At 39.5% G+C, this 12,860-nt stretch overlaps 1 protein-coding gene and 1 non-coding gene across 4 annotated transcripts in view; both read right to left on the bottom strand.

Annotated features, from left to right (window-relative positions):
* NEGR1 (neuronal growth regulator 1) overlaps positions 1-12,860 on the bottom strand; it is a 719,159-nt gene that overhangs the window by 185,092 nt on the left and 521,207 nt on the right. The gene's annotated exons all lie outside the window — the stretch shown is intronic.
* On the bottom strand, positions 3,570-3,674 carry LOC143836932 (U6 spliceosomal RNA). Its single transcript, XR_013230845.1, has one exon. It is a non-coding gene; the product is annotated as a U6 spliceosomal RNA (small nuclear RNA).

The raw sequence follows: 12,860 nt of genomic DNA, 5'->3' as shown, positions 1-12,860 counted from the left end.
TTTCTCGTCAACACAGATAAATCTCAATTTCTTCAATTAGGACAACAGTGCAGAACAAACTTAGGACATTTCAAGACTAATTAGTATAGTGTATCATGGACATTATACCCATGGAAACAATATCTCTCCTGAGAATGATTCTGGAAAAATCTACCCCAAGTTAGGTTGGAAGGAGAGATGTTAAGGCAAGCAAAAAGAAATGCTCTTGTAGACCGGTGTGCCTCCAGAGTTTGGAGATACATTGAGGAGAACATATGCTATGAATAGAAAAACCTAATGACTGAACATTCAAATCTTCTAATCTCTGAGAGATTGATTTAAGTATAACCTTTTCTTCTTGCACACTGAGAGCTGAGATGTCCAGACCCATAATTTGAAGTTTCTATGACACCGTACTTAACCAGTTAAGAGAGTAATTAACAAATTATTTGTTTGAGCATGAAAATGAAGTTTTAACCAGTATTTGAAGGACTGGATCCAAGCTCTGGCTTCTACACTCTGTTGGCCAAGTTTTACATGAGAAGCAAGCCAATATTAACATTTCATTAATCAAAGTCTCCTGCTCTAATATGGTTAGAGCCTCCGGGGAGGGCGGTAAATAAATAAATTAAATAAATAAATAAATAAATAAATAAATAAATAATATTCTAATTTTATCATGAGAACAATGAGTGTTTGGTCAGGACCATCAAAAAGCTCATATTCTCTGGTGCTACCTGTTGTTATTTTATGGCAGTAAAGGAAACTGAGCATAGGGAATCCCAGATATTTCTGAGATTTGAAAACCTAAGCGCAAATGTTGTGTGACAAACCACTAGTGCAGTCGCAACTACTAACAGAAAGGGCAAGATATTGAAAGTAGTGTTTGAATATGCAAGATCTGTAGTGTGTATGATTGAGCAGAATATAAACAGCATTCTGCAGGGGGCATTGGAGGAGATGTTTATTTAGCATTGTTAGGATAGGAAATTCCTCATGACTTTCAAATCCTCTCCTCCAGTGTTATGATTGGCTCAGTAGGGGATTTCCTGCTCCTTTGAGCACACTTCCTCCCTGCTTGCCTCCAGAACTGCACTTGAACAGACAGAATAATTGTAGACAACAGCTAGCTAGACAGGTCTGACTCACTCTCTCCTTTGTACACAAAGTTGTTTCTCTTCTGAATAAAACAAATTTATTCTTTAAGAAGCCTAGTGCTCTGCTCCTTTGCATATTCAAATACTGCCAACCAGTAGGTTGGCATATTATGACACGAGCTTTTGTCTATTTGCTGCAGGATGTTGAAGCCACACTCGTATATCACAACAATGCAGTTTGTGTAAGATAGCTGGGTCAGAAAACCCTACTGTTTGCCACAGCTGAACAGACAGGAAATATCAGCATAGGGTCCCTCAGATCATTTTTGCAGGAGGAATCTGCCTCTGGACAGCCTTTGAATGTTGGTAGCTTTTAGAGCCCCCTCCACATGATATCGCCTGTATCCCAAGGCTGTCAAGGAGCTGGGTCAAGATGAGGGTTGTGTGCTTTGGCCACTGAAGCACACAACCCTAGTCTAAGGTGACCAGATTGTCCCACTTTTGGAGGGACATCTGGGGGCACCTGGCAAATTGTACTTATGTCGAAATTTAAAAAATATATATTACAATACTAGTTTTGCATTCTATGAAAATTTTTGTTGCTCCATGTAGACCAAATTTTTAATCAAGAACCTCCCCGGTCAATGGTGTCCCGCTTTACCAATGTTAAAATCTGGTCACCTTAGTCGAGTTTTGGCCATTTTTAACTTGCGATGAGGGAAATCACCAAAACTGGATTTACCACCCTCAATCATTCATCCCATCAGTGAGCAACCAGAGGGAAGCCCATATGGAGGAAGGAAGGCGTGATAGTCTCTATAGCATTGCCCCATCCTCACACCCATCCTCCCCTCTCCATTTCTTGCTCCGACTATTTATTTATTTATTAAATGGCATGGTCCGCATTACATTGCAACTGCAACGCTAAAATATATTGTCAAAGGTAAAATAATATCTTCTTTAAAGATCAGGCAGGCAAAACATAGCTTCTTTTGTGTTTTCTGGAAGTGGGGAATGAGCTGGGAAATGGGGCAACTTTATCCCAATCATATAGGGGTCTGAACACTTTGTTTTTAAGCCAACCATTTACACAAAATGACTTTTTTGGGCTCCAGGAACCATGTCCAGCCTTCTCACAACTGAGGCAGGCAAAAACAGCCCTGTTTCTGTTTTATTTAGATGGGATATGAGCTGGGAAAGTAGGGGGGGGGGGCTGATCAAACATCCTTCTCCTGACGAGTGCTTTGTTCTTAAGCCAACAATTTACACAAAATGACCTTTTGGGCTCCAGGGACCATATTCAGTGTCTCAGAAATCCACCGGGGAGGGGGGGTGCTGTATTGTTCTGGCGTTTATCCATAGCAATGTAGCAGTGTTGATTTTTATTAAAAATGCATCTGTGTTGTGGCATTACTACATAGCAATGCAGAAGGGCCTTTAAAAATTAATTTTGGGGCTGGGAGGGGAAGAAAGTTTCAGTCCATGATATTACTGCTGTGCTGTGATTGATGGCTTGCTGTGATTGACAAGCTGAAGGAAGGAGAAGATCATTTTGCTTTCCCTTGAAGCCTTGTCAAGAGGCAAAAACCCATGATGGGGCAGAGAGAAAATGCGGGGAGGGTCTCCCATGAGGAGGGCTGCAAATGTGAGGTTTATTATCTTGTGTTTGCAAGCAGCAAGCCACTTGCATTTTACCGCTCCATGTGGAAATGGTCTCAGTGTTGCATTACTTCACTTCAGGCTTTTAGTGAATGAGAAAGCAATCATAAGGATGAGTCAAACCTTTGCTGTAGATTTCTGTATAATTCTTTTTCTCTGGAAACAACTGTTTCAAGCAGCTCATACATACTTAATCGCTATAATGTGATGAAGCAGAGGCACAATTATTCCTTCTAACAGATTATCAGTGTTTTTAATTATGCATCATTTAGATAATTTCTGATTCTGATAAAATGTGGATCTCCCACAGGTATGCCTAATGGATTGTTCTATAACTGGTTATAAAATCACTAATACACATTAAGTGATTCCCAGATTCAAAATATGCCAACACTAGATGGGATTATAACTTAAAATATAAAGTATAAACCAGCCAGCTGAAGTTAAACATTTTAAATTCCATTGACTGCAATTGAAGAATTAAACACAAAGTTGTCTCTCACTGAAATAAAGAGGACTTACTGCTTACATTTAGCGGAAACATAGTCTCAATACATTATAATTATTCAAAAAATTTAAAACTGCATTTCTAAGACAAATAAAACAAATGAAAAACTAGAGCCTTTAGATTTAAAAAGGGCATGGATTAAAAGTTTTAAAAAATTATATGCCTACGTAGAATTGTGTAAGGAACTAAAAGTCCTTTATCAGATGACTACATTTCATCAGTGCATAGAGAACTTACCAGCCCCTGCATGATAGGACTCTTGCAGAGTAGAACTTGCTAGGATTTAATTCTTAATAGATTACTTGGCCACTATGTTTTCCTAGTCCTTAGAAATGGAACGCTTCATGAATTTGCGTGTCATCCTTGCGCAGGGGTCATGCTAATCTTCTCTGTATCGTTCTAATTTTAGTACATGTGCTTGCCATGAGAAATCGTGAATGTATTATGTCTTACCCTAAAGCATGATCTTTGCCTTTGTTTTCACTAGCAGTGGATACTTTTGCACTTTCCCATCTTATATTGTATTTCATATGCTATTAAAGGCTTGTTATTGTTGACCCTTAGAAATCTGGGTACAATGAGCACCTTAAAATGTCTCAGTGCATATGGGATTCTGCTGTGAGATGATTCCACAATGAATAGTAGAAACTGTGGGTATCTGAATTTAGCCATTGAACACAACACTGGTTTTGCTTTATTGCACATTACAGGACTATATTATAATGGAAAGCATCTTTGTAGAGGGAATAGGACAGCAAACTATTCCACTGTGTATAGTATGTAATATCCCCTTGAGATATCTTTATCCTGCCATCACTGCAGTTTCCTGCACTGTTTAATGTATCACATCTACTATTTTATGCTTGCTTTATATTTCTGTCCTATTACACTGCTTATCTGTTTAAACTCATATTTCTGTCCTGTTACACTGCTTATCTGTTTAAACTTCACTGTGGAATCCGCTTTGAGTCTCAGTGAGAAAGATCGTCTATCTGTACATATATATATAAAGCCGAACATTGATAGTGGGAGGAGTTGGGACTCATTGTGTACCTGATTGGCCATCCATCCAACAAATGGACAATCAGGTAGGCTGTTCCATCCCTGATTGGCCAACCATCCAATGAACGGCCAATCAGGTAAGCTGTCCCGCCCCTACCCATATCCTCCTCCAAGAAGTGCCAGTTCAGTGAGTGGGAGCTGGAGGGAAGGCAGAGGGCCTGGGACTGCAGCTCCATGAGAGTGGCGCTAAGGAAGGATGGAGGGTACCTTCACCAGCAATCACCCCCACCCTATGTTTGTTGGGGTGGGTATAGTTCTTTGTAGAGTAAATTGTTGCTGCTATAATTTAATGTTTTTTTATTGTATTTTATGGGTTTTATTATTATTGTAAACCACCATAAGCTGGCTAGTCTGGGAGTGGCGGTAAATACATTAACAAAACAAACAAACATACCTTTAAACAAATGCATGTACAATAGATCTAATGATAGCTACTGGCCACAACAGTGAACAATCAGACCATCCTCCTCAGAAACAGTATGATTACTTGAATTCGAGCACAGACAATCTTCTCAACTCTCCAGAAATAAAAAAAATAGAACAAACAAAAGGCCAAGGGGTAACTCTACTGTATCATCTGTAGTAGCAGTACAGTAACAGTAACCTCCCTGGTTCTGGAGGGTAGCTATGTTGGTCCAAAGCAGCAGAACAAAGTCTGAATCTGGTAGCATCTTTAAGACTAATAAAGCTTATACCTTGAATAAAACTTTGTTGGTCTTAAAGGTGGCACTGGACTCAAATGTTCCCCCTGGTTCTGGTCTTGTTTGTTAATGTGTTTTTATTTAATTTTCTAATTTTACATGTTATTGCTAATTGTTTCATTGTTTTTAGGTATGCTGCCTTGGGCTCCTGGTCAGGAAGAAAGGCGGCATAAAGGAACCAGCGTGGTACATTTGTTAAAGATTGCTGGACTAGTGTCTGGAAGTGTCTGGAAGACTTGGGTTCAAATTCTCTCCTGTGCCATGCAAACTCACTGGGTGACTTTGGACCAGTTGTAATGTCTTATCCTACCTATCTCATAGAGTAGATTTGCAGGAGGGCATTTTGGGCTGGAATAAGACATAACGCAGTTATTGGGTATAAACATGGCCACAGCTTTATTACCTCCCCACAGGAGGGTTGGCACAGCATGGGAGAGGGAGCCTGACCTAGCAGTCAGCGGACTGCACCAAAACCTGCAGCTTCCAGAGGTGCCCTGGGGACCCACACCATTCCCAGCCAGGAGAGCAGATCCCCTTGCCTACTGAAGTCTGCCCTACAGGAGGTGACCTATGTGGGGGGGAGCCACCAGGTGCCCACCTGCTTTGGATGCCCCCTAAGCCACCGGGCAATGAGCCCCTTGCCTCCCAGAAGGGTAAGCTGCGCTCATTTACATGCCACTTCATATGGAGGCTCTGAAGCCCAGGGAGTCCTATCACCCATCAGACTCCCTACCAATGGACTCCATCCTGTGCAAAACCTGCAGCTGTGATGAAATATTAACCATGAAAAATCTACCACAGACATAGCCATCACATAGGGTGGGAAGGAGGGAAGCTGCTCTGCAGCATGCTGGGCGAAGAGGCCGGGACTCATGTGTGTGGTGCCTTTAAAGGCATTGTGGGTCCCGCCTGCCTCTTTACACTGTGTGTGCTGCATAAACGAAGCCCACACTGTGCACAGGCTGGAGGGTGGTCACATCTGTCTCCAGCCCGCTCTCAGCTGCATCAACCGGTGGCACAGATGATTCCTTGCTACACATTGTTTTGAAGAGATCATGGAAGAGAGGAGAATGATGAGGTAGGATACAAATGAATTAAATAAATAAATGTTTTAAATAAATAAATAATTTTAATAGTGTCTCTACACTTCAACTCCTGGATGCTAGTCCATTTCAGGTATAGTTAAAAAAATTTAAACTCAGAAAAACATATTTGGTTGTTGCTGCTGTTTGCCTATATACAGAATAAATAAATACAAATTTTCAGATCCATTCCTGGCTGCAAATGTATCATCATATATAACAGAGAGGAAATCATGCATCAAAGTTATGAAGAGAGATACAAATGTAACCAAATAAGACACCCTAAACTTGGTCATGCTGACAGTGGTCCTCTCTCAGGCCATCATTTGGTCTACAACTTGACCAGCTTCCAACTACCACCATATACTGGTGGTTAAATACAAAAAATGGCCTTTGCTTTTGTTACCCACTTTTTGCAATCAGAGTATTCTTTCTGGTTTACCAATATTAGTAGCCAATTATAAAGCTGCTGAGGAAGATTAAGGCTTGACCTGAATGATCTAGTATATCAATTATTCAGGTCCTAAAGGGGGTCCTTGGGCTTTTTCTATAACCAAGGACTGTAAAAAGTTTAGAAGACATGATTTTCATTACTGCTGCAGACTCTGACAGAATAATTCTTGCCTAAAAGCCTTCTAACTGCAGCTATTAAAGAAATTCTCTTTGCATCAGAAGTTGGAAGTGCTATAAAAACAGCTTCGACCCAGCTCATTGCAGGGTAGTTGAGTCCAAATTCCTGATATCTTTAAGGATACAGCAAGATGGTGACAGAGAGCTGGAGATGTGGTTAGTTGTAGGCATTTTCTTATTGAATAATTATGAGAAGAATCAAACATATGTTCTCTATTCTATTCAATGCAAATAAACACATGCAAAATTAGACAGAGAACATAGTTAATGCAAATATATGTCCTTAGTAACACAAACATCAATATAGTAAAAAAGCATCAACTTTTTATTTTAAAAAATTATTTGTAGAAAAGACAGTTTTGCTACTTGAAAGAAACAGATGTAGATTAAACTATAGAGAGACATACAAAGCCCCAGTTTTAGATTTCTGACATTTGAAGGGAATATTCAACAAGAGGGAGTACAGAAGTAAGAAGTTGTCTATGTCTTTCAAGAACTGGATATAATCTGTAGAAGGTATCATGACTGAAGCAACCAAGCTTCTTTGAATATGCCACAGGACAGACAACCAGCTTAAGGCAGTACATCTGTTCTTTCCTCTTTACAATGGCTACTGAGTTGAATGAAGACACAAGGATATTCATTCATCAGTTGTTCTTTGTTCTGGCAGAATAGTCTGCAAAATGACAGCAGATCTTAATCACCAAGAACTGTATTGATATGACACAAAGTGCTGAAATTCTCATGTGAACCCTGCAACAACATTGAGCATTATTATTTCAGCTTTGGGTCTAAAATATAAGAATGGGATCTGCCAAGAGAAACATACTGCACTTAATTAAAGAACCCAAGCACCATATGCAACAGAAATAGAAAGTTTAATTAAATTTGGAAGGACTTCATGATGCTATTTCGATAGGAGAAATGGTGCTTATCAAGCGGCTACTAAAGCAAGTGGGAAGAATTATGGTTTAAGAAAAACAGAGCTGTGTAAATCTAGAAAAAAGATCCCCCAAGAAACATTTAGTATACATGTCACCAAACCATCAGTAATTCAGAGTTGTGTCATATTTTATCAGTCCGATTTTTTAATTATGTTACTGTAAAAATAAATATACTAGACTATAATATACACAGAAAGCTTTGTAGTCATATAATAATTTTAATCTAATATTTTCCAAAGCATTTTCTTTAAAAAAATTAAAATATAGATACATGTTTTAATGCTGATTTAATATTGGAATGTACCAATGATTTAGGATAAACAGCCACATTAATCTTAAGGCAAATAGCTATTCTGTGTTTTTAACCTGGTTGAACTAGGGATCATTACAAAATTTTTATTAGATCCAGTTTCCCCGGATCAAATTCCATTCCAAGGGTTTTCTGATTAACAGTCTGACCAATTCTGAGACTTGATCCTGACATTAATGGATTTTTGAGAACACTTTTGACAGTCCTGAAATGCTCAAACCCTAAAATAAGGTTGGAGTCATAGAAATTGACTATTTGTAGTCTGAATGTTCCTGTCCTTGAACATCTGAAATACCAAGTTTTAGGCTATGAAAGAAATTGTAAACCTAAGATCGTACCACATGGTGGCCATTTCAGAAGTAATGATAATGTCGATCACTCAAAAGAAGAAGAAGAAGAAGAAGAAGAAGAAGAAGAAGAAGAAGAAGAAGAGTTGGTTCTTATAAGCCGCTTTTTGTTACCCGAAGGATTCACAAGCAGGCATAACCCCATTGCACTGTGGAAGCAGTAGACAATTTGAGGCACTGCTGTGCTTAATGAGAAGCTACTTGGAAGGCTGCTAAAATCAACAACAAAATTCATTCTACTTCTAGCATGACTTTTCAGCATAGCAACTTCTGTGTCCTTCAGATGAAAGCAGCAGTGACTAGCTGCAGCCTGAAGCAGCATGTATCTAGCACAGTGCATCAGAAATGCTATAACATTCTTTAAAATACAGTAAGACACAGAAACTCCACCCGGAGTTCAGATTCTTTGCCAGGTTCTCAATTGCAGAAGTCTATTTATATCCCTTGATTTGGTTGCAAGCAACTGTATAGCATGAGGCAACTTGTTGGTGTCTTTCCTCTTTGGGGATGTTTCATATTTGCAAGTGTATGTCTTAATCTATGCGCTTGCTGCACAGTAATTAATGTAGTTAAAGGCCATTCTAGTTAGGAGTTGTTTCTGGATTAGGGCAGTTTATACAAACTGATTCCCAAGTGACACAATTAACAAACTGATTTTGCAGAAAAGCAATATCCGGTTGTTTGCTTTTGAGTCTGTAGACTGTAAGTACATAGCAAAGCAGCCAACTTTGTCCAGTCAAATGATATTGCTGAGGGCACTGCTCATTACTGCCACATAATAAATGGGAGGGTTAAGTCAGTGTTAGCACAGAACAGATTGTCTGGGGTTGTGAAGACAGCAGCTGTCACAGCATGACAGCTTTCTTGTTAGTGAATCAGCTTAACTGACAGTCTTTTTGATTGAAAAACCGCTGTTCACTGACAGTGTGTTGCAGCTGATATACATATGGGTTTCATGAACAGGAGAATAGCCACGAAGGAGTGCAGAAGCTCCTGTTCCACATTAAAAATAAATTTTTCATTTGCAAAATACTTTTACGGTAATCTGCAAACAGACAGAAACAGATCGAAGCATATTAAATTGATGATTGGTAGATGGATACTTAAAAAAAATATGCCAGGACTAAAACCCTTTTCCAGAGAACACAGGAACTAGTACAAAATCCAGATACATCGGCTGGAAACTGCCATGAAGAAACAGGGCTATGAGCAGGAATGAGGGGCAATATTTAATTATTTGATGGTATCCACTGGGAGGGATCTTAAAAAGTTCACTCTATTTTTAGCAGGTCTGTGCAACAGAAAAATCAACCATAACATCACATGAATAGGCCGGATAATAATCACAGGTATTCTACTTGCCATGGTGCAATACTTAAAATTAAACTAGATAAATACAAAAAGTGCATAGTAAATTATACTGAAAGTAAGAGGGGGCCATAGTTCTGAATGAATCTCCAAAAATTTTACCTGTAGACAGATACTCTATTAGACCGTTTATTCACTGGGAACTTCAGTTCCCCAGCTCCCATGCAGGAGCACAAATTGGGAGTGAATGAGGCACAGCTTTGATTCAGGATTATATAGTTAAAATGGAATTGTAGCAAGGAACTACAAATTCCTGAGCCCCTGGGGAGGGTGGTATATAAATATAATAAATAAATAAAATAAATAAATTATCAATGCCATGCTTAGTGAGAAGGATTATGTTCTACTGTCCAAAGTTGCCAATGTACTCTGCTTGATATTAAGATTTAATACTCTCTACCTGTTAAAATTGTAAATTGTGCATTGGTACTTTTGTGTATATTTGTTTGAGCATTCATTTGAGCTGTGTTTATCTGTATGCATTTGCATTTTCTTTTATGCCATTAAAGGCCATCTGTATCTGTATGGCCTCGACCCATCTGGCCTCGACCAGTGCCATGACTTTTTCAGTCCTGGCCCCCACCTGGTAGAATGAGCTCCCAGAAGAGCTACAGGCCCTGCAGGAGCTTTCGGCATTCCATAGAGCTTGCAAGATGGAACTCTTCTATTAGGTTTATGAATGAGGCCAGTTTCAGGGCATAGTTCTGGTGCCCCCCTAGGACTGTTTATGCACTGGGAACTTCACTGCCCCAGCTTCCATGCAGGTGCATAAATCAGGGACAGATGAGGTGTACCAGGCCAAATGCTCCCCCATGTGGGTGCAGGAAGAGGTGGGGTAACCTGCCACGACTAAAACTCCAGCCTGCAGCCTGGCATGAAACCTCCAGTGCATAAACAGTCTAAGTAAGATATCCACTACCAATTTGTGACATCTTTGGTGGCAACCAGTTACTGCATTAACATCCTCCCCAGGTGGGTGCACTACCACAGGATAGGGTTATTTATACCACCATGTTGCTTATGTTGCTATATTGTGTTTTAAAAAGGTAAAGGTATCCCCTGTGCAAGCACCGAGTCATTTCTGACTCTTGGGGTGATGCCCTCTAGCGTTTTCATGGCAGACTCAATACGGGGTGGTTTGCCAGTGCCTTCCCCAGTCATTACCGTTTACCCCCCAGCAAGCTGGGTACTCATTTACCGCCCTCGGAAGGATGGAAGGTTGAGTCAACCTTGAGCCAGCTGCTGGGATTGAACTCCCAGCCTCATGGGCAGACAGCTTCAGACAGCATTTCTGCTGCCTTACCACCCCATGCCACAAGAGGCTCTATTATTGTGTTTTAATGGGGTTTTATTGGATGCTTTTATATTGGTACCTGTTTTGTAACCCTCCATGAGCCAGTTCACCGGAGTGGCGGGCAATAAGTCCAATAATAAGGTAGGATTCATGCATCATTGTTTATTACATTACTGTTATTGTTTATTTCTTGGATATTCCTCCCCACAACAAAATTATGATAGTATAAAATCCAGTGAACTGTGTCTTCTGGTTATATGTGTGTGTGTGTGTGTGTGTGTGTGACAAGCTTTTTAACTCTCTTGATGTGTTTTTTTCCCTAATATGCTTTTCTGCCTGTGTCCTTGCTCTGCAGAAATCCCCTGGTAGATTGTGGCCTCTGTGGCTCCATTTTGTTCAAAATAAGAAAACTAGCAGGCAGCATGAAGGGAGGTAGTCTGTTGTTGCTAGGTTTGTTTAGTGAGGAACTAGCACTGAAATCAAATGCAAGATCTTGTTTTACATTCATTAACTGATATGAGAAGAATAAATTTCTGGATTACTGAAGCATATAATGATAATGGTAAGGGTGCAGAAGGAATCACAGCTACAGGATGTATGAAAGAGCTGTTTAGAAGGAAATGAAATAAAAATAGCTTTCATGCGTTGTGAGTCCTAATTCTGGTCTTTGGAGACATCATTATGTCACCATAAACAAGAGAAAAATTTTACACAATTCAACAAACTTTGTGAACTGCAGTATATTATATATATGTGTACATTAATGTTGTGGTTTTAACACTTAGGGGATGGCTGACTGAATAGAAGAAGATGAAGAACCTACTGACAGACAGACCTACCAGTGGATTTCCACCATACAATTAATTGAATTGATAAAATAGCTGCATACAGATTATTTTAAAAAGGTGAGATAGAACATAAAATGCAGGTACAATGTATTGGCCAAATGCTCCCATGTCTTATTTTGTGTCTTTATCAATATATTTGAGCTTTACTAATTTTAGAAGTTAACTAGAAAACCATGTGCACCTGAGTTCAAAAGCCTGCAGCTAGGTTCAATGCCTTGTAGTTTACAGAGCCAAACTATCAAGCAGTAAGTACTTCAGTTCTTGTGTATGTTTTCCAATATTGCTAAATGTTTTGCTATGCATGTGCCTGCATTCCAATAGGAAGATCTATTTCATTCACAACTAACATGTACCTACTGGCATATTTTATTAACTGTTCAAGCACCCAGAACAAAAATGGGGACACAAACACACTATTTTATGAAATTACTGCTGTTGTAAAAATGAAACCCCAGTATTGCATTGATTGCTGCAGAAAGAAAACAACTTACTCTGTCGAGTTTTGGACAATGCAAATGTCTAGTGCAAACTAAAGGCAAAGTCTTTGACAGATTATCTGGTAAGGGGGGGAACTTATCATGGTCAGTCATCAAAGAAATAACTGGGAGTAAAAAAGTCTACAGGCAATGATTACTCCAATCCGTATTTCATAACCATTTGGGAAGTATTCTTTTATTGCATGGGTCAGAAATTCATTGATGTTTTCTGTTTGAAACGTAACATTGGACGAAGGCAATTAAAATAAGCCCTTTGAACATATTTTCAAAAATCCCAATAATTATTCAGTGTGACTGCTTGGTGCTCTGGCTGAAAAAATCCTTCTATTCGTCCTTTGGAGCTGGGAAAAGATCTTGTACTTGCTGGCAGCCTGATCGACTTGTACAGCTTGCCACTTGAACGGAATGCTATACGCCCTCCCTGACAACACCAGTGTTCTGCCATCAACAGCTCCTCTGCTCCAAGCAGGCGCCAAGCTGCATCTTTGTCCTACCAGCTTATGCAACTGATCAACTCAAGATATCCATGGAAGC

This window comes from Paroedura picta, chromosome 4, assembly GCF_049243985.1.
Source record: "Paroedura picta isolate Pp20150507F chromosome 4, Ppicta_v3.0, whole genome shotgun sequence".
Taxonomy (NCBI): Eukaryota; Metazoa; Chordata; class Lepidosauria; order Squamata; family Gekkonidae; genus Paroedura; species Paroedura picta.
This window is presented reverse-complemented; position numbering and strand designations above follow the sequence as displayed.